Source organism: Ursus arctos, unplaced genomic scaffold, assembly GCF_023065955.2.
Source record: "Ursus arctos isolate Adak ecotype North America unplaced genomic scaffold, UrsArc2.0 scaffold_15, whole genome shotgun sequence".
Lineage (NCBI taxonomy): Eukaryota > Metazoa > Chordata > Mammalia > Carnivora > Ursidae > Ursus > Ursus arctos.
This window is the reverse complement of record NW_026622819.1, coordinates 38,879,088-38,902,327: the sequence shown is the minus strand read 5'-3', so window position 1 is coordinate 38,902,327 and position 23,240 is coordinate 38,879,088.

Here is a 23,240-nt window from a genome sequence, read left to right as displayed (position 1 = left end):
AAGGATTCCCTCTTGAACTCCCACACATCCCTGGACCGGGGCTTCCGGGTTAGTTCCTGTAGATGTCTATACCATTGGGACGATGCTGGTGCCCGCCATGACAGGCGTTTGCTTTTGAGTTGCATTTCGAGAAGACGGGTTTCAACAGAAAGAGCACACATAAACGAGATGGCCCGGGGGCAGTGGATGGTGTCAAACAGGGAAGGGCCATCTGGTCTGGCCAGCACTGTGCTCTGCAAAGTCTGTGTTTTTGTCTTGGCTTGTCTGATTACAAGAAACAGAAATCCAATCACAAGGTTCACGTTAAAGAAAGGGGGATCGTTATTTTAAGAATATAGAAATCTTATAAAATTAGCTGGCCCTGTGGGAATTGAGAAGGCATCTGGAGTAGAGACAACTCCTCTCTCTCTCTCTGTGGTCAGTATTCTCATGACTTCATTCCTAATCTTGTTTGACTCTTTATGGACCAGAATGTCTGGTCCGTTCTCCTTTCTGTCAGTTGGCTTCTTCTGGCTAACAATAATATTAATGATCATAACATAATACCAGTAGTGGCTAACACTTGTTGTGTGTTTATTCTGCACAAGCCATGTTCTAAGAGCTTTTCATGTATTAATTTGTGTAGTCTTCACAATAACGCATGAGGCAGATACTCCCTTTATACCCATTTTTCAGTTGAGTGCACTGAGGCATAGCAAGGCAGATAGCTTGCCTGGGATCACACAGTTGGTAGGGGCAGAGCTGGGTCTCAAACTCAGGCAGTCTGGCTCTATTCTCATTCCTCCATTACTTTGGCTTATACAAGGCATTACTATGTTTGGACAGTAATTCCTACTCCAGCCCTGCGTAAACTTTTTTAATTTCTAGAGCCCCAGCCCACTGGTTGACTACAGGACAGTCTTTGGGTGTTTTAGTACAAATTTGTGAGAGAAAAATTGTGCTTGGTCACAGGCCAACCAATTCACCTTTTCTAAAAAAATGTATCTATCATAGCTCTTTCACCATGGATTCAAGTCCTTTTTTGGTGGCAAGTGACAGAAACTCAGTATAAACTCATTTCAATTAAAAAAAAAAAAAAGGAGAGGTATTGTCTCTCCTAACTGGGCAACCCAGAAAGTGGGTCTTGCCAGCTTCAAGACTGGCTTAATCCAGGGGCTGCACTTGTATTGTCAGGATTCTGTCTCCCTCCCCATCTCTCAGGAGCAGGGGGTCTGGGGTTGCCCATTTAATGCGGTGGCTCCAGAAATTCCCCAATTAACTAGAGCAGAAAAGTCCCAGGAGGTGCCTTGGTGGGATAGTCTGAGTGACCGGGTCAGGGTTGGGAGTGTCCATGGAAGAATCTTCCACAGTCACAATGAGTTATACCTGCAGGTGAGACAGAGCATAGTTCACATGCTACCAAATGAATTTAGGACCTGAACAGCTGGAGGAAGTCTCTAGTAAGAGGGTATGGGCGGGGCAGTGTGGTGACACATGCCTCACACAGTTGGCATTGAGACAACCAAATAGTTGAGTTCTGGGCAGCTTATTGCAGCACCTGTCCTTAAGAGAAAGAAACACTTAAGTGCCAAGGACGTGACTCTGGTCCATGTTGCATGACTAACTAGGGGTATGGCATTCAGCGGGTAACTCATTTCTCTGGGCCACAGTCTCCTCATCTGTAAAATGAGAGTCTTCACTGATCGACCTCTAAGACCCCTTTCTATTATCCTATCTGAAAATCTTGAGTTAGACTTCAATCCTGGGGGCTGTGGCAATTCATCTCATTGCTTGAGAGAGAATCGAGAATAAAGTCTGAGTCCAGGGAGGATGTGTGTATGTGGGTAGATCTATGAGCATACTGCATGATTGGCTGTCCATATAACACAATCCGAAGACACCAGAATTGTCACGTGTCCTCAAATCTCTCCCGGTCTAGCAAAATGCCTGAAACTCCGGTACTGATATATTTTTAGGTTTGGGGTCAGAGACCCAAGTTACTTGCACTACGCCTGTCCAGCTCTCTCTAATCACACGGGCTTTGATGCGTCTTGTTCTCTTGCCCGTAATGTCCCTGACTCCCATCCTCTGCTGAGTTAACTCTTAGTCATTCCTCAAATTTCAACGCAATCATCCACTTTTGGGGGAAACATTCCCTGGATGCCTTGACATTTATCCTCTCGATATAAACCCTTAACACCAAGCATCATGTAGAATCCAAAGACTCTCTTAAGAGACCCCAAGTTCAACCCTCATTTGGCAAGATATGAAAACCAACTTGCCTCTCCTGGAGAAGGCTGAATTCACATACCCAGGTCATGTTCCTTGTTAACGAGTGTTCGGTGATCGAAGACAGAGCTGGTTGTTGCTAATAGCGGCAATGAGAAATGGAGCAGAGCTTTACTGTATGCCATACATCTCTTCACTGTGCAAGAAAGACTGTCACCTTCACGGATCCTCGGTACCTGGGCCGTGCCATCTGAAGACCAGACACAAAGGCAAAATAGGATGCTAACACTTGAGTTTGCCTCATTGCGTCCCATTCTCCTCAGGATCTAGGAGGACATCAGGTCTGACTGTGTGGTCCTGATGAATCTGCAGAGATCCTCATGGCTCTGGGAAGCAAAGAGAGTGCTAAAGTGGAGAGCATTGAGAGCCAGTGCAGAGGACCATCCGCAGCTAGGAAGGATGAATATGGTTGTGCAAGTCTTCGGTGGGAACTCCAGTGCTATCCAGAGACTCCTTCAGAAATGGAGGACCTACGGCCCATTTGCTGGGCAGATGCCCTCAGCTGTCAGCTTCTAGCTTCTAGCATTGCTTCTGCTGAAGAGAGTCTTTCTGAGGGGCTGTCTGCATCCACAGACTAACCAATATGGGTGTCTAAAGACCCAGTCCCAGTGCCCTACTTGCTATAACTCTTAATGGTATTTCAGCTTCAAAACTTCTAGCAGGGTTCCCTGAAGTTTCCGTGGAGACTCCGTGACAGCTCAGGTTTCCATCAGTCCAATTCTGTTCCCTTCCCCTTTCCTTCCTTTCCCTTCCCTTCCTTTCCCTTCCTTCCCCTTCCCTTCCCTTCCTTTTCCTTCCCTTCCCCTTCCCTCCCCCTTCCCTTCCCTTCCCTTCCCTTCCCTTCCCTCCCCTCCCCTCCCCTCCCCTCCCCTCCCCTCCATTCCCCCCCCCCCCCCGCCTGGTGTTGCTCCTAGAGTACTCCCTAACAAACCACCTGCACATTCATCTCCATCTCAGAGTTGGCTTTACAAGGAATTCAAGCAGGGACAAGGACCCAGCCTAGAGGGTTAGTGGGGGTTTCCACACAGACCCACGTTCGCTCACCAAGGTGCACGTGCTTTTTTGTGATCATTCAGCTTGTGGGAAACTTCTCTGGAACTCTTCTGCCTGAAGGGAGCACCTCTGTGTAATCCATCGGCTGGGAGGAGCCACCTTTAGAATTCATCTGCCTGGTTGGTCACCTTTCACAATTTTCATTAAACCACCAGAAAGTGTCTTTTGCCAACCCAAGCTTTGTATCACCAGAGTGCAGGCCTATTCTTTAAGTTCGGATAAACTACAAAAAAGATAAAAATATTTCTGGGGGGAAAAGAATCAAGGAGGAAGTGAAATATACTGTCTTGAATTTGAGGAAAAAACTAAAAGGAAATTCCACAGGTAGTTCTTCAGGGCTCAGGTCCTTGGGATTTTATTAATACGAAGGAGAAAAATGCAGAACGGAAATCACGCTTCAGATTTAAAGGCAACTCCTCAGGTGGCAGGAAAATGGCTGAGGAGCCACTGCTGTTTGCTATTTAGGCACAATCAAAACATATTTTCTCGTGTTGTGTGGCATCTCCTGGGTATTGCGATAGCTCACCACTATACCCATGGGCTCTTGGCAAACAATAGACAGGAACCAGAGAAAAGGCACAATTCCATCAGGACTACTTACATTTAATTTTAGGCCAAGTAAAAGAAACTCTAGATGAGACATCCAAAGTGACCACATAGTAAAAATAGACAAAATTCCTTTGTAAGTAGCACTTGGGACAATAAGTTAGGTTTGAAGATTTGCCTTGAATTGTTATTTGTATGTGTCACTACCCTGAGCAGAACGTAAGCTCCTTAAAGACAGGGGAGGTCATTTCGTATCCTTGATAAGCCTGGTCCAACATTTCACATATGTTAGAGGAGCAGTAAGCGCTTAGATGTGAGTGAATGGATGAATGAATGAATGAACCAGCCCCTACTGATCAGTCCTGGTCTTTCACAAGGTATGTTTTCACTAATTTATTCATTCAATAAATTTATTAGCTGCTCTCTATAAACTGGGTCCTGGATCTCCAAAAGAGCTCACAGTTCAGGAGAAGGACAGACTCTTTTACAGAGGGACGACACACCGGGCTAAGCTCCGAAGTAAGGTGTGTCCTGGTCTACCAGCGCCTCAGAAATATCTCAGGAAAGGTCAATTGAGATCTGTAGCGGCCCGCTGAAGAACAATGTAGGTCGAGGATGTTTCAGGCAGAGAGAACAGTGTATGCAAAGGGCTGGAGGTTTGTGAGATCATGACACATATGAGGAATTTTAAAGAATTCTGTGACTAATGTGTCTAGGGGATAGAGAAATTCAAGATGAAGCCGTCAGGGCAGCCTCCAGACAGGGAGAGCAAGGTCTTTAGCGCTGTACGTAGTGAGTCGATTTTCTCCGATTCTGTCCACAATTGTCTAATGATGAATCCAATTCTGTGTGTGCACCAGTGGGACAGACAGAGAACGACAGGTGCAGAAGTGTTCTCTTAGCTTTCTCAAGGTACATGCAGTCCAGCAATGAAACAATGAGGATGGTAAGTACCAAGAGCCGGAAACGACCTGTCAGGCTGTTTATGACGTGGCGGGATGACCTCACCTCCAGACCTGGATAAACACAAATAGTATCCTTGCATGGGTAGAGAATTCCCAGTCCTCAAACTCCTCTAAATATAACACCATGTGGATCCCTACCCTAGACTAGGAGATAGGCTGAGACAGCGCTATTCCAGACTCCCCAGGGGGAGTGAAATGGCAGATCTAAAAACACCAGTGGTTTATGGCAGATACCTTCTTTCTATAGAAACTTAGAGTTGCCGAAAGTGATCCGTTTACTGGAAAGGCAGAGATCTGCAGGTGGGCCTTTCCACACTGTTAGTTAATCATCTCTGTGGAAACTCAGACCTACTGAGGAACAAACCTAAGCAGGAGGTAGGGCCCGGTAAGGTGACCTTGAAGAGGAATGGGTGGGGCATGCTTTGTGATCGCTGATTTACCTGGTACCGATACTTAGTCATCTGCAGCCCATGTTCAGTTTTATTGCATCTGGCAAACTTGCACAGTCTTCTTTAGCAAGATTCCAGAATGGAGATGGAGAGCCAACAACAGTAAAGAAAGCAGTAATCCAGGGGAAGAATAAAATTCTTCATGAAAAAGGAAGTGAGTGCTATTGGCTCCAAATTCTGCTGTTATGTTTAGAGTTTGTTCGCTTGTTTTAGCACTTTGTACAAATGTGACGGTTAGCAAAGTAAAAAAAAAAAAAAAAAAAAAGTCAAAATTTTAAATATATTTGGGGTATTTATCCTAAATATTAGGATAAATAAAGACTCACATTGCTTTTGAGTGCTTTTTATTTTTATTTTTCAAATGGAGTGTTTGCCAAAGGAATGACTGCATTTTAAAAAGTTTGGCCCAAAGATCCATAGATAGACATATTTTGAATTTCCTATCATACAGTTTAAATGGAAAATCTTGCCATATATTTTTGTGGCTCTCCAAAGCAATCATTAGTTTTATACTTACTATGTTCAGCCTGGAATTTAGTTCATACAGAGTGTATTGCCAGGACAGTCCTTTATTTTATGCTGGATGTTTGTTTTTTTTGAAAATGGAATATATTTATGACTTAATAGTCAAGAACCAAAATTACTGTAAAACCACATTGCCACCAACATTTTAAAAATGTCTCCAGAAATAACAAAAGCTTAACTTCTCTTCTTAACAGAAGAAAGAAAACACATTGAAAATTTTAAATTACAAAGTTATCTTTTACAATTTAAAATGAGTTCCCATTTCATATTTTCTACCAGTAGAGCTAAGATTTAAAAGGAATGTGTTACTTTAAAAAAATTTTAAAAAGTAAAGACATTTTTCTTCTTTGTCCTTGAATAGCAAAAGTATTGAACGACTTCTGTCAAAATGTCTCAACAGTTCATGTTTGAGTAATGAAACACAGATACTGGGAAAATGAAAAAAACACAGCCAGATTAAAAGCAAGATAAATGCCCTCATGAACAATCCTCACGAAATGGAAGATGCTTGAATGTGGTGAGCAGGGCTAAAGCCACGAACCTGCCCAGCCGTATCTGGGTTGGCGCTGAGGGTTGCATTTCTGCAGGGGTGGTGGGGACAAGGAAGCATTTTAAAAGGCAGGCGAAGAGGACTCAGGCGCGCTTGAAATGACGAGACCAGGTAGGCTTCCACAGACGTGGAGGGATGTTGAAACCTCTGCCAGAAGCTGACTGAAGGAACATTCTGAACCGGGGAAAACCTGCCAATGTAGTTCTATAAGCCAAGATGCCCTTTGACTGGGAGGATGAATCTCTAGTCTCTCCGAAAACCGTACTACAGAAACTCCCTGGCCTGTTAGGTTACGAGCAGGCCAGTGGCGTCTGATAGAGTCAACTACAAAACCAAATAGGCATGGGAGCATGGAGGAGGAAGAGAAAGAGAAGAAAATCCCACAAAAACAAAATCCTAAAACTTTCCATTCAAAAATAGGCCTCGACTCCAGAATTCCAAAATACATGCAAAGAAATCAACAATTAGAGCATGAATTTTCCGAAAAGGAAATTAATTTTACAAGGCCTGAGGCCCTAAATATACATTTAAATTTTTACACAGACATACATACACGCATGCAAATAGAAAAGAAAGAAATGTATTAAGAATAGATGGCTTAAAAAAATCAGTTAGAAATCTTGGAAATACAAAATATATTTTACCCCAGAGGGTAAAAATAAAAATAAATAAATCCACACTGAGCTACAACTTAGTGAAATTGCAGAATATTAGGAATAAAGACCAAAAAAAAAAAAATCTGAAGTTTCCAGAGTGAAAAGAGAGATTACTTTAAAAAGAATAACAATTGGTCTGGAAGGGTCGTTGGTCTGGCAGGAATTTCCTAGTGGCAGCAATGGATGCCACTAGAAACTGGAATTACATGTTCAGGGTTTTAGGGAAAATGACTATCAGCGGAACTGTAACATCCAGATAAACTGTCACTCAAGGATGAGGGCAAAATAATGGTATTTTCTGACATACAAGACAGAAGGACTTTACCATCCATAGGCCTTTCGTGAAAGAAGAGCTCCTGTATCTATTTCAACAGAAGGAAATTTGCCGAAGAATAGGCATGGAATTAAAGACACCACTGTGAACACAGAAATAATTTTTTTAAGTCAGTAAGTTGAATTAAAAACTGACAGGGAAACGATCATTGTGTGTGTGTACATGTGTTCAAAAATAGGTAAAACTGAATTTTGACGATATGACAATAACAACGTTGAAAGAGTTCAGATCTTTCATTTGTTCAGGATATAATAACTTCAAACTGAGCAAGAAAAATTCAAGCCGTCCAAAAAGCATACATACTTAAGAGTAACCACAAAAAGTAAAACTAATAATTTCAAAACTCACTGAGGAAATAAGGAACAAATAAAGAAATCTTACAATCTTTTTTTTTATTGTTTCTGCCTTCCGTTGGATTTATGAGTACAAAAAACGTGTAAAGATAAAGGAAGAAATGAATTCAAATAAATGAGGAAGTTTAATAAAACGTAAGAGGATTGCCTCCCCCTCCATTAAGAAAACAGAAGTTAGGGGGCGCCTGGGTGGCACAGCGGTTAGGCGTCTGCCTTCGGCTCAGGGCGTGATCCCGGCGTTATGGGATCGAGCCCCACATCAGGCTCCTCCGCTATGAGCCTGCTTCTTCCTCTCCCACTCCCCCTGCTTGTGTTCCCTCTCTCGCTGGCTGTCTCTATCTCTGTCAAATAAATAAATAAAGTCTTTAAAAAAAAAAAAAAGAAAACAGAAGTTATTGGATTGGATAACAAAAAGCTGAGATCTATTTGCTTTCAAAAGTTGTACTTTGACACAAAGTGATATAAAAAGATTAATAATAAAGAAGTGGGAAAAATATATTTTAGGCAAATCTGGAAAGTAGTGCTTGCATATACATATACTTTAGGATTATTTTAAAACTTCAATGTGAAAATGAAAGTACTTCGATAACCGCCCCCCCATATCACCAATGATGGCTTCATGTATAAAAGAATGTGTTCTTGGATTCACCAGAAAGCCACACAGGCCCTAGCATACACCACACGATGCAATAATGGAGATGCAGTTTGTTCATACTGTCTCAGAATTGCTCAGTGTCTAACAGGGATTCTGAGAGCTAAGTTGGCAGCAGCCGTGCTGGGGTCTGAGGCCCCATCCGCGTGCCCCCACGCATCCACTCATTGAGAAAAACATCATCCATATGAAATCTTAATATTAGGAAGACAAAACACTTATCCTGAAAACAAAGGGTATCGGGCAGTGTTTTGCCTTATAGTAGATGTCTTTCCCCAAAAGCAGAGCCTGGGATAAAGTCTTCCATGTATGTTTAAGTACTCACAGGAAGTGGGAGAGAAGCGAAGAAAAGAAAACAGGGGAGCAGGGAAAGGCATTATTAGAAGGTGTTATCAAGCTGGTCAGTTGGGGGCAATTGGTCCTCCATCTATGGGCCTCGTTAGAAACTTCAGGAAATGTATCTCAGGACAGTAGTCCTGACAGGCGACAAGGTGAAGCATTCATGCCTCAGCTCCTATCTCCCATTAGTGAAGGGAGACCCCTAGGGGTAAACTCCCCGACATTTCTAGGTCCTGCTTATCCCCATTTGCATGGAACTTCAAGGAGAAGCCAGAAGCCACAGAGTGAGGGGTACTTAGCATGGATCTAAGGGAAGCGAAGAAAGTTGTGCCTCATGAAGTTTGTCAAAACCCCAGTAGAACACTTTGCGTTTCAGACAAGATATCCTCAAACCGTCTATGCAGCACGTGCAGGTTAACGGAGTGAAAATAGAGGACCATTTTGATGGCTGAGAGCATTAGATTATCTACCCAGAGTCTACAGCTAGACTCGGTTGCCCTCTATTTGAATAACGAGAGCCCACAGTGCTGCACACACTTTAAGTAAACAGAAAAACACAGTCTAGGAGGAGGTGGAAGATTCAGGTCAGGGGTAGGAAAGGAAAGCAATCAGGGTGGCTAGATTGTGCCAAAATTAGATTTAAACCGTTTCAGAACATTCACTCCCTTGGCCGATTCCAGCATTTGCTTGCCTCCCAAAAAGACTCAGTTGGGATACTGTGCCACCATTCAACACGCAGGGCCCTCGGTAGGCAGAATTAGCGCACACACACACACCCCAAGACTGGCTTTCTCCTGTCGCGCCCATTTGTCCTTGCCCTTCATCTGGCTCAGGCACTGAGCTCTGTTCAAATCAGCCGTGGCAACATTTCAGTAGCTGGCTTGGTCTCACTCAGTGGCAGTGGTAAAAATTATAGCTACTTGGGCAGAAAACTGCCATTTAGAGCCTCTTTCCCTAAACGGGATGGGGTAAGCGGTAGGCACGCCAAGGCTCTGTGACCTTCCCAGTATACTTTGGCTTCTCTCTCTAGCTCCTGACATGGCCAGAGCATACTGATTGCCCGCCCTGGCAGACTGTCCCCCGCTAACCCTGAAGGAAGCCTGACGGGGGTGAAAGTGTGATTAAGTAGGAAATAAGACTGGTGGCTATTGAAAATGTTACTAGTGTAACATCTGACACCAGAATTTCCCTAAGGGAAGAATCAATAGGTGGAAAAAAAAAAGGAGAGGGGGGGGTCTCCACTGCCTGGAAACTCTTAGGCAACAGTGAATTCCTCTGCAAGAAGGAAAGGAATTGATGTATTTCTCTAGAGGGGGGAAGACAGAGGGTCATTTGATTTCAGCTTCATGATCCTGGGCTACTTCTCTAATTGTCCCTGAGGTCTGCTACCTTCCATTTTGGAAATAGAGATGCTAGCAAGTCTATCTAAGCAATGAAGATAATATTCCATCTTTTTAGACCGGGTAGGGCTGGAGAGAGGAAAGAAAAGGAGAGAGAGGAGCCAATAAGATGGCAAGAGGCTGAGACCAGGTAAGAGGAAAGGGCATGAAGCTCAAAGTCGCTGCTGGGTGAGCTGGGGACCTTTCAGGGACGGCGATGTCTCTGATTTAACGTGCCATTGTTTTTGCTGCTTTGTTGTAAATGTGCTCTCCATCACCTGCCAACAAACCCAAAATCCTCAGGAGAGTCTACCACACTGTCGAATTGTTTTCTCCTTCCTCTGTGCTTCCTTAGAAGGTCGCTTGTGGTCGTCTTAGGTACTTGTCATATCTTTCCTTGTGTTACCGTTATTTGCATGCTCGCCTTATCACCCCTCCTCGAGTGTGAGCAGCTCAAGAGTGGAGACCATTTGGTTCACCTCTGCTTCCCTCCCGGCGCTGTCCGGGCCTCGCACATGGAGTAAGTGCGTGTTAAATGGAACTGACTATACAAATTCAAGAGGGAAGAGGAGATCAGCTTATATTGGCACATGTCTTCCGTGTGCTAAGCTCTGGGCTAGCACGTTAAGTGCGGTAATGTGTGCAGTCTTCCCAGTATCCCGGAAAGCCGGCAAGTTGCACGTGAAGAAACAGGGGAACAGCAAGGTTAATTACCTGCAAATGACAAATTTTATGCCGGGGAAAGAGAAACTGTTGAAACTACAGAGCCATATTCTGGATCGTCCGACAGAAAACTTGGCTCTGTAATGACATTTAACATCCCTCTGTCTGTCTGTCTGTCTGTGTAAATCTCCAGGCAGTGGGGAGGAACAGCAGCGGTGTGCTGGAAGCCTGGTCAGAGATTTGTTGCATAAATGCCTTGGCTGGTATCATCCTGGCAAGAATTCCATTTCATGAACTTAAAAATCAATCATTCTTTCATCAACAAGGAAATCCTTCTCCTTAGAATCAAATCTGAGATGACCAGGTACAAAAGGGATAGAACAAAAGTTATTTTTCTCTTTGCTTGGAAAAGAATCTTCTAGTGAAGTTTCGGTGGAAAAATAGAACCAACTGTGTATAAATTATAAATGTTCTATTTGGATAGATGTTTCCCCTCCCTTCTGTCTCATTACACTGTGATTTTGTTTATTCTGTGATGCTCATGTTTATGTTACTTCTTATTGAAGAGTTTTGAAAACAATACCCAGATTAGGCAAGTTAAGTAAGATCATATAAATTAGATGACCTTAGTTTCTCATAAGGAACTTCAGCGTACGATGTCCAGTGGCCCTGACTGGCCAAGATTTGTGGGGTCTTGGACGAGCATTTTAATGCTGAGCATTGATTTACTCATCTCTGTAACAAGGTGAAAAACGCTGATTGAGCATCTTAGAGTTGGCGATGAATTGACGTGTCCAGTTTTCCTGGGACTTTCTATACATTGAGAAAATCAGTGGTTCAGTTTTCTTTCCACGTGACTCCCAGATGCTGTGGCCTTCAGAATCTCACATAGGGCCAATGGTGTAAGATAACTAGCGTCGACAGCCCCTTGCATTCGTGGTGTGCTCTACGCTCACCTGCCGTCATCACACCTGCCATCCCACGCAGCCTTCACGGCAACCTGTGGAGAAGCCCTCCTTTTGTAGAAGTGAGAAGTCATGGCTCAGAAAGGAGAAGTCATTTGCCCAAGGTCATAAAGCTCAAGGTCAGTGGCAGATCCAGGACTGAAAATCTGAACTAGAGGCTTTTCCCTCATTCTTCTCTTTAGCAAAGTTAAGAAATCAACAGACTGGAGGTCTGTGGATGGGGAGATGGGCAATAAAATTTGAGAGACCCTAGATGGGAAGGGCTCCATGCAAAGGGCAAACAGATCATAAAGGTAATTTTCCAACAACTGGCTTTAATGTCCACCTAACTGTGCACTTGCGTTTCATGCTCAAAAGGAGGGGAGAAGAAAAATGAAGAAGCATCAGGCAGATTGTCAGGTGGCCACAGTAAGCACTCTTTCCCCAGGACACAATATTGCAGTCCTTTTTTTATATTCCTGGCTCATTTTTCAGGTTTACCAGATCTATATGCTTTATTAACTTGTTTTCAAAATGAAGGAAAACTGAGTGGGCCCAAGGAATGCAGAGAGACGTCGGGTTTAAAAGGCCACTTCAATCACTGGAAATATAAAAGCGGAAAGGCTTCAAGCCTAAGTTTGAGGTTTAGCTGCAGTTTCCCTTAGTAAATGTTCATCTCAAAAGGTAGTAACTCTCTCGTTACCAGATTTTAATGGCAGTTGAACCTTGCTGCCCAATGAGAGAAATGTTCAACAATGTATGCTTTCTAGAAGATAGCCTCTAGCTGCATGTAGCTATTGAGTGGCTGAAACATGGCTAGTGTGGCAAAGAAACTCGATTTTTAGTGTTTAATTCTGATTACCTTAAATTTAAGTAGCCACATGTGGCTAGTGGCCACGGTATTGGACAGTACAGTTCTGGAAAGTATTTGCTGATGTCAGTCTTCAGCTCCTGTTTTGTAAGCATCTTGATATAGAAAAGAGGATTTATAAAAACACCTGTATTTCCTGAATGTTTTTGATGATAAGGATTCTTGTTTTTCAATTAAAGTGGGCCCTGAAAATCACGATAAATATGTAGTTAAGTGACCATAAGAAAACTTTTGTTCTTATCAGATCATTCCAAGTTTTGTAAAGTCTCAACTCAGTAATTAAGTAATACAGGTTTTCTACTTTAATTGGCACAAATACTTCGGCTTGTGAGAGTTCTAATCTATACTGATTAGACTATTGTTATCGGGCAGGTGACAATTTGGATTCCTGTGTTTTAAAGCTCAGAAAAATCAATTACTTCTCATTGATAAGTTTTTTGAATTGTTTTCTATTTTAGTACGGGCTCTTTCTAGACTGTGGAAGTTCTCCTACATAATGTAATACACATTCACTGAGATAACTATCTGCAGCACGTGGGAAAGCGGAGAGAACAAATGAATGATAACCAATTGTCTGTCTATACAATTCCACAGCGTTGGCCTGGCCAGAGTGTCCAGCCCCTGATGAAAACACATTTGCGAGGTTCCCAGATGATATCCCATGACTGTGATAATTGTCACGTGCCTATTTATTTTTCCCTTGAGAAACTGAATGAGTAAAAAAAAAAAAAAAGATCACAACTAAACAAAAGTATATCAATAACAGGAAACTGTTGGTGAGAAATACCCTGATGTTCCTGTAAATTCACGTCACCAGATTCCCCAGGGACAAAGGTGCATGAACTGCATGGGTAAATAATTATGATTTAATACAGAGACCTTGCAATGCTGTTTACAGTAAAACAACAAAAAAGAATTGTTTCTGGAGGCGCAAATAAGCAAATAATAGAAACACATATCAATATAATCAGGAAGTGGTGATGTTATGTCTAGGTCAGCTACTGAAAACAATTTGTAATCTATCAAAGTATCTCCTTTGCAATTGCAAGCAGTACAAGGTGGGACCTTAAGAGGACGAATCATCCTCAGGGTGATTAAAAATGGTAGACAAAAATGGGAAATCCATCCTGGAGAATTTCTGAAAAGATTTCTGCATGGTGATACCTGTCTGTTTCTAGAGTTTTATTCTCATAGATGATAAGAGAGAGAATGAGCGAAGATTCTCCCTTCTTCTTTAAGAGGATTTCCAACCGGAGAGCAATGCGCGCCTGCGAGAGCGTGCCCACGGGTGCGTGTGTGTCACAGCTGAGAAAAGAAGTGGGTGGTGGGACTTCGACTGCTTGACTGTGTTCCTCTGTTTTTATTATAAATGATGTTTTCCTCGACAAAAATGGGAAACCCATAATTTTCCACTCTTCCTCAGAATTTACTTACTATAAAAAGCATGAAGTCATTTGTCTAGTAGCCTGAAGAGAAACTAATGTTTTACTGGGGAGTCTGGTTGGAGGCAAGAAGGGAAAGGGCCAGTAATCCACACCTGAAATCTCTCTGCTTTGCTTGGGTGATAGGATAAGACTGTGAGTCTCATTCTCAGGGTCTAAGAAATTTTTAAAATTTACCCAGCTATTCAGCCAAAGGTAATTTCATTGTGATGTACCCCACTACCATTTCTCCATTCTTAAAAGATTCTGTGGTGGGCAGGATAATAAAGCCCCAAAGATATTCACATGCTAATCTCTGGAATGTGTGAATATATTACCTTACACGACAGGATAGACTTTGCAGATGAGATTAAATTAAAGTCCTTAAGATGGGGGCGCCTGGGTGGCTGAGTGGGTTAAGCGCCTGCCTTCAGCTCAGGTCATGATCCCAGGGTCCTGGGATTGAGCCCCACATCAGGCTCCCCACATCAGGCTCTCCACTCAGCAGGGAGCCAGCTTCTCCCTCTCCTCTGCCCCTCCCCCTGCTCATGCTCTCTCTCTCTCTGTCAAATAAATAAATAAATAAAATCTTTAAAAAAAAAAAGACCTTGAGATGGAGAGATTATTCTGGATTATCAGGATGGGTCCAATATAATTATAAGGGTCCTTATAAGCATCTGAGAAGAAAATGTGACAGTGGAAGCAGAGAGAATAAGAGATTTTGCAGATATTGGTTTTGAAGATGGAGGAAGGGACCACAAGCCAAGGAATTCAGGTGGTTTCCAGATGCAGGAAAAGACAAACAGATTCTCCTTTAGGGCCTCCAGAAGAAATGCAGCCCTGCTAACACCTGGAGTTGGGTTCAGGAAGACCCATTTTGGACTTTTGATCTCCAAAACTGTAAGATGATAAACTTGTATTGCTTGAAATCACTAAATTTGTGGTAATTTATTACAGCGGTAATAGGAAATTAATATAGACTTAAACTGTGCTTTTTATGTTCAATGGCAGTATTAGGTCTGTGAAATTTTTATCCATTTTCTAGTTTTAATATTAGACTCTTAGGCTGCACATTGGAATCATTTTGAACACTTAAAAAATACGGAGGCCGGGGTTCCATCCACAGTAACTTAGATTTAGTACATCTGGAATGGAGGGGGCACACTGGTATTTTTCGGAGCTGGCAGATGATTCTGATGGTCAGCTAAGAATGAGAACACCATTGTTAGAGGACTACCTCCTTTGTATGATCTGTCGGCTGTTTAAGCTCAGGGAATAAGCCTTTCATCAGTATAAATGACAGCATCATTTTATTCCCGCCCGCACAGCAGAAAGTGTAGTCTAACTTCTTTGGTCTTGAACATTGCAGTTGTTTTTTGTCCCCATCTGAACATAGTGCACCCCCTGGGAGTAGATGTCTGAGAAGCAAAGCCCCCTCTGTCTCCACTTCTTCCATGTCCTCTGGGTCTCAGTTTCTATTCAGAAGCAGTAAAAAATGACTCCCCCAGCCAGGAGCCCTCCCTCACAGCAACAGTTCTGACATTTACGTAAAAGAGGTATTGAGTGGCCTGGAGTATGTGGCAGGGCTGGTGTCTCGGGATCGAGGGAGCGATACAGAGAAAGGAGCCCACTCTCCCCTGCACTTGTGTATTTCATGAGAGAAAGATGGCACTATGGCTTGGATATCCACCCTGGCCGCGTTTCCAGTGAACATCATAGTGGAGAGGAACTTGAACTGGTACCAGGCCAACTGTGCTCCAAACCTGGCACTGTCACTTACGTTAATAATACCAGCTCCTCCTCACTGGCTGCAGGCGCCGGACTGAGTATTTCACACAGGGTTGATCTCACGTGATCATCATCCATTCATATCTTCATTCATCCAGCAGACGCTGGACTCAGTATTTCACACAGGGTTGATCTCACGTGATCATCATCCATTCATATCTTCATTCGGGTGGTTCAGTCTTCAAAGAATGGTCACAAGTGGTCTCTGGGATCTCTGCATGTGTTGGTCATAAGTTGGAGCTGTAATTTCAGATAATGGAAAATGTACACGAGGAACTGTCTTAGTAGAATTTTCTATGCTTTGCCATCCTCTGGTTCTATACCAGTCACCTTCTGCCATCTCGTAACAGTAGCTGACTTCCGTTGGGTTTTGTAGTTGTTTGGGTCGAGGAAGTAGAAGAAGGAGTAGAAGCCGCTGGCCCATGATCCATCTTTCTCTACCCATTACTGCGGGGGGGGGAGGTGCCCCCAAGGGGAAGACAAGAAGGCAGGTGACCTTGTTGAATCTCTTTGTCAACATGATAACTGGACCTCTGGTAAATAGACTAATGATATTTTCTAGAAGGAGAGTCTTTTTCTGTGGATTGCTCTTAACAGGATGTCTTTGGTTTGTTTAGGGAAACATAGCTGGAGTCTATGGATTATGAAGCATTGTTCCCTGGAGAGTGTCTTACAAGCAATACAATTTTCTTGGTTATGAAATGCTCCCTGCTATGTAAGGTGACCTATGACTGTCAGTTAGAGACTTTATCTACACTGGCCAGAAAGCATCACATCTAGTGTGGGAGGAAGGACCTGGGGAGCCACATGGGATAATCCAGACCTCCCTCTGCTTTGTGCTTCCTGAACGTTTGTATCCTTGCATTGGGTAAGATGTCTGATTCATGTGAGTTTGATTGGAAGATCTAATTCTTTGTGTTATCTCACTCTCCTATTAGAATATGTTATCTCACTCTCCTTCATGGAAGGCCAGAACTATACACAACTGATCTTTGTGGGCATGGCATTGTGTCTTTAATATGGTAGCTGCTCAATAAATAAATACAAATCAATATATTAAAGAATTGATGGGTTATAAGAAATCCAGAAGGTGAAGAGCCAATGGAAGATGTAGGAATATAAATATATACGGAGCAAGGATGCCCTTGCCAGCACTCTTTTTTCGGACCATTCTCTCTCCTCCAGGCATAATGTCTTTTAAATGTAAATATAGTTTATTTCCACATTAAACTCAACATTTCTTTATGTGAGTGCAGTGAAAACTGTAAGATGATTTGGGTTTTTAAAAGTTTTTCCACTTAAATTGAATTATAGGGTTTGTAGACCTATTTTGAATGCTGCTTGACCATTTTGGTTCATAACAGCTCATCAATCAGTGGTTGTATCTAGTCGTGCCAAATTTGACTTCCCTCAGCTTTTACCACATTCATCATTTGCAGTTCAGATTGATCCCCATGGAGAAAAAGTAGTTTATAGCTTTCCCTACTGAACGAAGCAGCTTGTTCAGACCTAGGACCTCCACGTGTCCCACTGAGGTTGTAAGTGTAACTATGGGAGGGCACACGCTCCTCTTCACGTGGGGCAAAAGCCTGTACATAGGGGTTTACATGGGTGTCTGGGGTATTTATAGACGCTATATGCCTTACAGAGTCTGCACTGTGGACTACAACTGTGCCACAAATCACCAACCCTACTGTCACCCTTTTATACCAAGGGATTCTTCTTCATTTCTCTAGAAGGGGCATCTGCAATCACTCAAGTGTAATCTAAAAATGGCAACTTAAAAATACAATGACTTGTTGACAGATAGAGTAGGTGATATCTTTTTGGGGTTTCCCCCAAAGGCAGACACTTACACAAAGACTCCAGTGCAGCCGCTTTTCTGGGGAGTGACTCCAGGAAGGTGGGCCGAGAGAGGGGAGCCCAGCTGTCTCCACAGAAGCTCTTTACCTGCCTTCCACTTCCCCTCCCCTCACTTTTCTTACCTCCTCTCTACTCCATCAACAGATTAACCTTTTTCTAGCAGAATTCACATCATTCTGCTTTCCTGCTCAAAAATATTCAGTGGGTTTTTTTTTTTTTAGGGCAAACCAATCTCAGCTCAATTTCCAAGCCTAGAAATCAAGTTTTTTCATAATATGGCCCCAGCCCAACCGTATTATGTTTCCCATTATGTCTCACGGTTGCCGCCACATTAGATGTTCCAACAAGCCTGAGGGCTTTTGACTTACAGTCTGTAGACTTTGTTCAGTTTGTCTTCATTACTAATTTAAATCACTGATTAAGATTGTTAATTATCGCTAATTTAAATTACTGATTAAATTATTGCCTGCCTTAAATTACTAATTAGTTGTTCACATTTAGACATGGAGGCATTTCACGCACACAGAGATGTAGATTTCCAGCTTGTTCTGAAACATTGAAAGATGTGGTGATACTGGGTTCACATCTCTTCAAGGTCACCACCAGCTGGATCTTAGTAGCGGCTATCACTTTTAGATCACCACAAGAACCACAGTGTGCCCCAGTCCCCCACCCACTCATGTCCCTTATTTACATAACCTACTAAGCCTCTAAGGGTACTTGGGTCCCTAGCTCTAAACATGGTCCAGTTCCTGCCCAGCTGTTTAATTCCTTGTTCTCCAAGGAAGCCCTCCCTTTTTGAGCACCTGCTGTCAGCACTCAGCTGTATCCCCTTGACACTCATCGTTCGCTTAGATATCAGTGACTCTCTACCGGGCTCATTATGACTCTTCTGGAGGGATTCTCTGCTCAGGAGCACGATCAGCCTACACAGAGAGCCGGCAGAAAACCAGAGCTGATGCCGCTAAGAGCAGCTCACAAGCAATGACAAGGAAAAGCAAACGGAAAATACCCCAACTTCTTCTTCGCGCTGCAGCGAGTGAGCCTGTGTCCTGTGCTGTCTGCAGTTTGCGGTCTCGCAAGGCTCTCCGGAGGGATCAGCTGCCACCGAGGTGACCTGCTCATGGGACACACCTCAAGGGCTTCTTTCCCTCCCTCTCTCACTGCCCCTCTTTCTACTGAGCTTCTTGGGATCACCTTCTAAACTAACCATTCTATTCAAATCCTTGTCTGGGATCTGCTTCTTGGACAACCCAGCTAAGGTGCTTTTCTGCACTAAACCCCCATCACCCTTGTCCTAGCTAGAATGCCCCTCTGTTTTCCCTTGTCTTACAAACTCCACTCCATTTCCACACCCCGCCAGCACTCTGAGTTGGACTCAAATGTGTCCTCAGCCGTGAAAATTTCCCTGACCTCTCTCATTCCCAATTTACGATCCCACTTCCTTCTCTGAATCCCACAAAGCACTCGGCTTAATGTTTTCCTAATGGCTCTTATATTTTACAACTTTTTATCTATATCTTCATAACTTGTACCACTATCCTCTTTACCCTTTTTGTCAATCAGTCCTTGTACACCATTTCACATCCCCTCTTCCGTAACTGTCTCTTGGTCCAGTTTCCAGCAAGTAGTCAGCTCTGTGAGGGCTGGGAGCAGCTCCGTGAGGGCCGGGAGAGACTTTCATACGGGTGCACTGACTGGATCTTTCCTCATGCTCATTGCAATCTGCCCAGTCTTCTGCTGTGGGGTTTCCCTGTGGCTACTAAGCACGGAATGCTCATGAACTTTGCTTAGAAATGGTGCAGTCACAACCTAGAAGTGAGGAAAGCGAATCTTTGGCAAATGGAATACAAGAGTCAACTGCCTATCTTTCCTCCCTTGGATCAACTGTTCTGTGATATTATAAGGCTTCTCAGAGGATGATCCCGTGGGATTGCTCATCAGTCTCATTTAATAGCAGCTAATTCGATGACACGTATTGTGCATTGGCTCTTCTTTCTTCCCTGTGAGTGTCCCTTGTCCCTTACCACTGCCCCTGGACTTACATTCCCTAATACTGTAGTAACATATAAGCCTTTGCCTCAAGACTCTTGATTTCTGAGCCCCCAGGCAAAGACATCTACTATCTTGTTGATAAATACAGACAGCTCTTTGAGAGAAGGAAAAATGACCAAAGCTCAATAAGAAAACTGAGGTTTGTGGCATTTTTAACATACCCTATTCTCACGCCCTGTTCCCCCAACTCGGTGGCAGCCGGGAGAGTCACAGCCTGCATGCCTAGTGCCAGATAGAACAGAATAAAGCCTGAGCTCTTTCAAAGCCTCATTCTCAAAGAACTGCCACTCTTTGATCTGTCTGATGGTGCCCTTGGACACCCCAACCAAATGACTTCCTTTATTTGACCTGACTTGAGATCCTCCCCCAAGGCTAAAAACCTTTCCCCTGGATCCTTTGTTGACAGCATTTGTAGGTTAATTACAGCTATCTCACAGCTGCCCTGAGAGGATGGGTAACAGTTGGGACAAACAATAAACAAAAGCTTAAAAGGAAACAGTGAAGCACGAAGCATCCAAAGCATCCGTAGTTGCATTGAAATGCCCCAACATATTTCTGAAAACCTAGACGACCACGTGCATATGTAGGGCTGTGTGCATGCTCACGGCCCCAAGCTGTCACCTCTGGTTGACTTTAAAGCTCTGTGTATGTAGGAAGTGAAGGTTAAAGCGGAGTTGTAGACTGAATGTCGAAGGCATGGCCCAACATGCACCCAGAGCCCCACGGCAAAGGCTGCAAGATTCATTAGTTCCCGGCATTCAAGAAAATCTCTGATCATTAGCTGATTGTAAAGCCGAGTAGAGACTTCAGTGATAACACATGACAAAGAATATATATTTTACAGAATTAGTTAGGAAGAGTCACTGAATAAACAACTATAATGGGCAGCAGTAAATGGGGGAGGGCTGGGGGAAGAGGTGGATCTGATTTCCAGCGTTGGCACATTACATTTTCTGAAATGTACCGGTTTTAACAAAGTTTGTGAGACACACAGAGAAACAAGAAAGCCTCACCCATATACTGAGGGGGAAAAAAGCAATCAATTGAAACTCTCCTTTTGAAGGGGGAGAAAAGCCGGTTCCTCCCTGTCAATTTCAATCTTTTGAATGTAAACCAATTATCTCAGGAAGAGAAAGGGGAAAGTCCCTTCCCTGGAGTGCAAGCACGGGTTTGGTTCCTGGGGAGGTAAGTTTTATTACCCTATGAGTGGGGACGTGTGGTTTCAGATCTAATACCGTTTAATTTCCAAGGTTTGTCCTTTAACACAGGTTTTGCTTTTCTTTGCCTGGAAAGCCCTAACTGTGCAGAAAGAGGAAACTATTTTCTCTACCGTACCACAGTGAGGCTAAGATGAGGGCCACCAGAAGAATGCCTTAGGAGACATAATAACTGGATGATCTTACTTCTTGGCTTGCCTCAACAGCCCCAGTTTATGCCCATGGTAGCTCAGTTAATGCTTGTTAATGATTTGTTAGTGCCTACTTTCACTGGCAAAATCATCCCAGGGTGATGATTAGTTATGCCATCACCTGACCTAAAGCACCACTGGCGCCCTTTCCACATGGAAGGGTGGAGGAAAGCCAGAGGGAAGGGGATGGAGCCTGTGGGTCTTGACTAATTCGTCAGCTGAATGAGTCACACGTGCACAGAGGCTGATGTTTCATTTTATACCGCCAGTATTTCAAACTTGACCCCATACTTCCATGGCAATTAATAAAACGAGCTGTTCATGAAATAACCGTGCCATATTGAATTGAATAAGTCACCCAGTAGGGGAAGTCTAAAGTTCAGGAAATTATAGAAGGTAGATAAGCTTCAGCCAGAGACAATAACAAAGGAAATAGCACAAAATAGCATAGAAATGAGCCAGCCCTGAATCACAGGTAAAAAGAAAAAAATAGCCCTTGGTCCGTTTCAGAGATGTGAGACAGAGGAGAAAAAAAAAAAAAAAAAAAAGAAAGAGAAAGAAAGAAAGAAATGGTCCCAGAAGAGTTTGGCTTTCAGGGAAGCCCAAGAGTCAGTGAGTATCGACTCTGATCTGTATTTTTCCTCGGGAAACACTTTGATATTAATGATACAGTGGAGGTATATTAGATTCTTTGTATTATCTGAGCTAAGCTCCGGTGTTGCTGGATCCTCGGGGGTTCTGCTCCTGGGTAGTGGAAAGGTATGACATTGAGGAGCTTATCCCAAAGCTCTTTTGTCCATGGATTTCCTTCATAGATGCATAAAGGATTATTGGGGCAACATCTCTGTGAGGCTCTTACTAATCTCCTTTGCTTCTTGGCTTCCCAAGCATTTTACCCAGACATCTACTGCAGATTGATCACTTTTCATCGTTTATACATAGCATGCTCCACCATGAGGAGCCTCCCTGACCAATACACCCTGTACGAGATCTCCATTCTGTAGCTAGTTTTTTTCTGTGTGTCAGTGAGAACAGTTGTCATTGCCTCCAGGCTGACCTGATTCCAACAGAAAGAGAGATTCCTTCTCTCTTTGTCCACATATCAATGTGAAAACAGCTCCAATTATCACTGACCAGTGGCCCTATTCCTGGACCAATTACAGTTTCTAAGATGATGAAATGGTGTGACTTAATGGTTGAGTATGAATTCTCAAGCCAGACTGTCTGGATTCAAATCTAGGCTCTATCATTTTCTGCCTGGAATACTTTGGACTGGCCACTTACCTTCCCCATGCCTCCATTTATTCATTTGTCAAATGGGGATAATAACTAATACATTTTGCATTACTGTGAGGACCAAATGAGTTAATATATAGGGTTAGAACAGTGACTAGAAGAGTGACTTACACTTCAGTCCCCCTGGGTCATCTATGACTGTGGCTAAGAATGTCTACATGCTAGGAGATGTTGTAATTGAAGGAAATATCAGAAGTAGAAATGTTTTGCAGTTTGCAAATTACTTTTTATATCTATTTTCTCATTTGAATTCTTGCCTCAGTCCTGCAAGGTGGTCATAGAGGACACAGAGGCTCAACTAGCCCCAGACCACACAATTCGTAAACAGCAGTGGTGAATCTTGAACCCAGAACTTAGGAGCTTTCCAAGGTACGCTGAGTGGTATGGACAGAGAGGTGGTGAGTGCAGGCATGGGCTGGCCTGAGCAGCTGGATAATGCACTGGATAACACAACCCTTTGCTATCTGTGATTTGAAGTCATCCTCAGGAAGTGATTTACCCGATGCTGCAATGCAAGGAGCATTCTCTGTACTTCAGGGAGCTGACATCTAGGGGCATGAGGCACCATGTTCTGCTGCCATCTGTTGTGGTGCTCATGGGCTTGATGTTTGCTGTAGCCATGGTGTTTGATCTTTGGGGATATTGCTCAGTGTTCATAAGTCTACAAAAAGAGTCTCATTAACTCGGTAGCACGAACAGGTTGCAAATACAAAATGACCTGGGCATAGAACACAATCCCTAAGTCAAATTCACCTTTGTCATCTCTCTTTTTTTACGAATCTGAATGCAGCTCATTAATGTCATTTCATTTACACATAGTATCTGGAGTCTTTCAGCAAGCAGGTGTAACACAAGTTAGAGC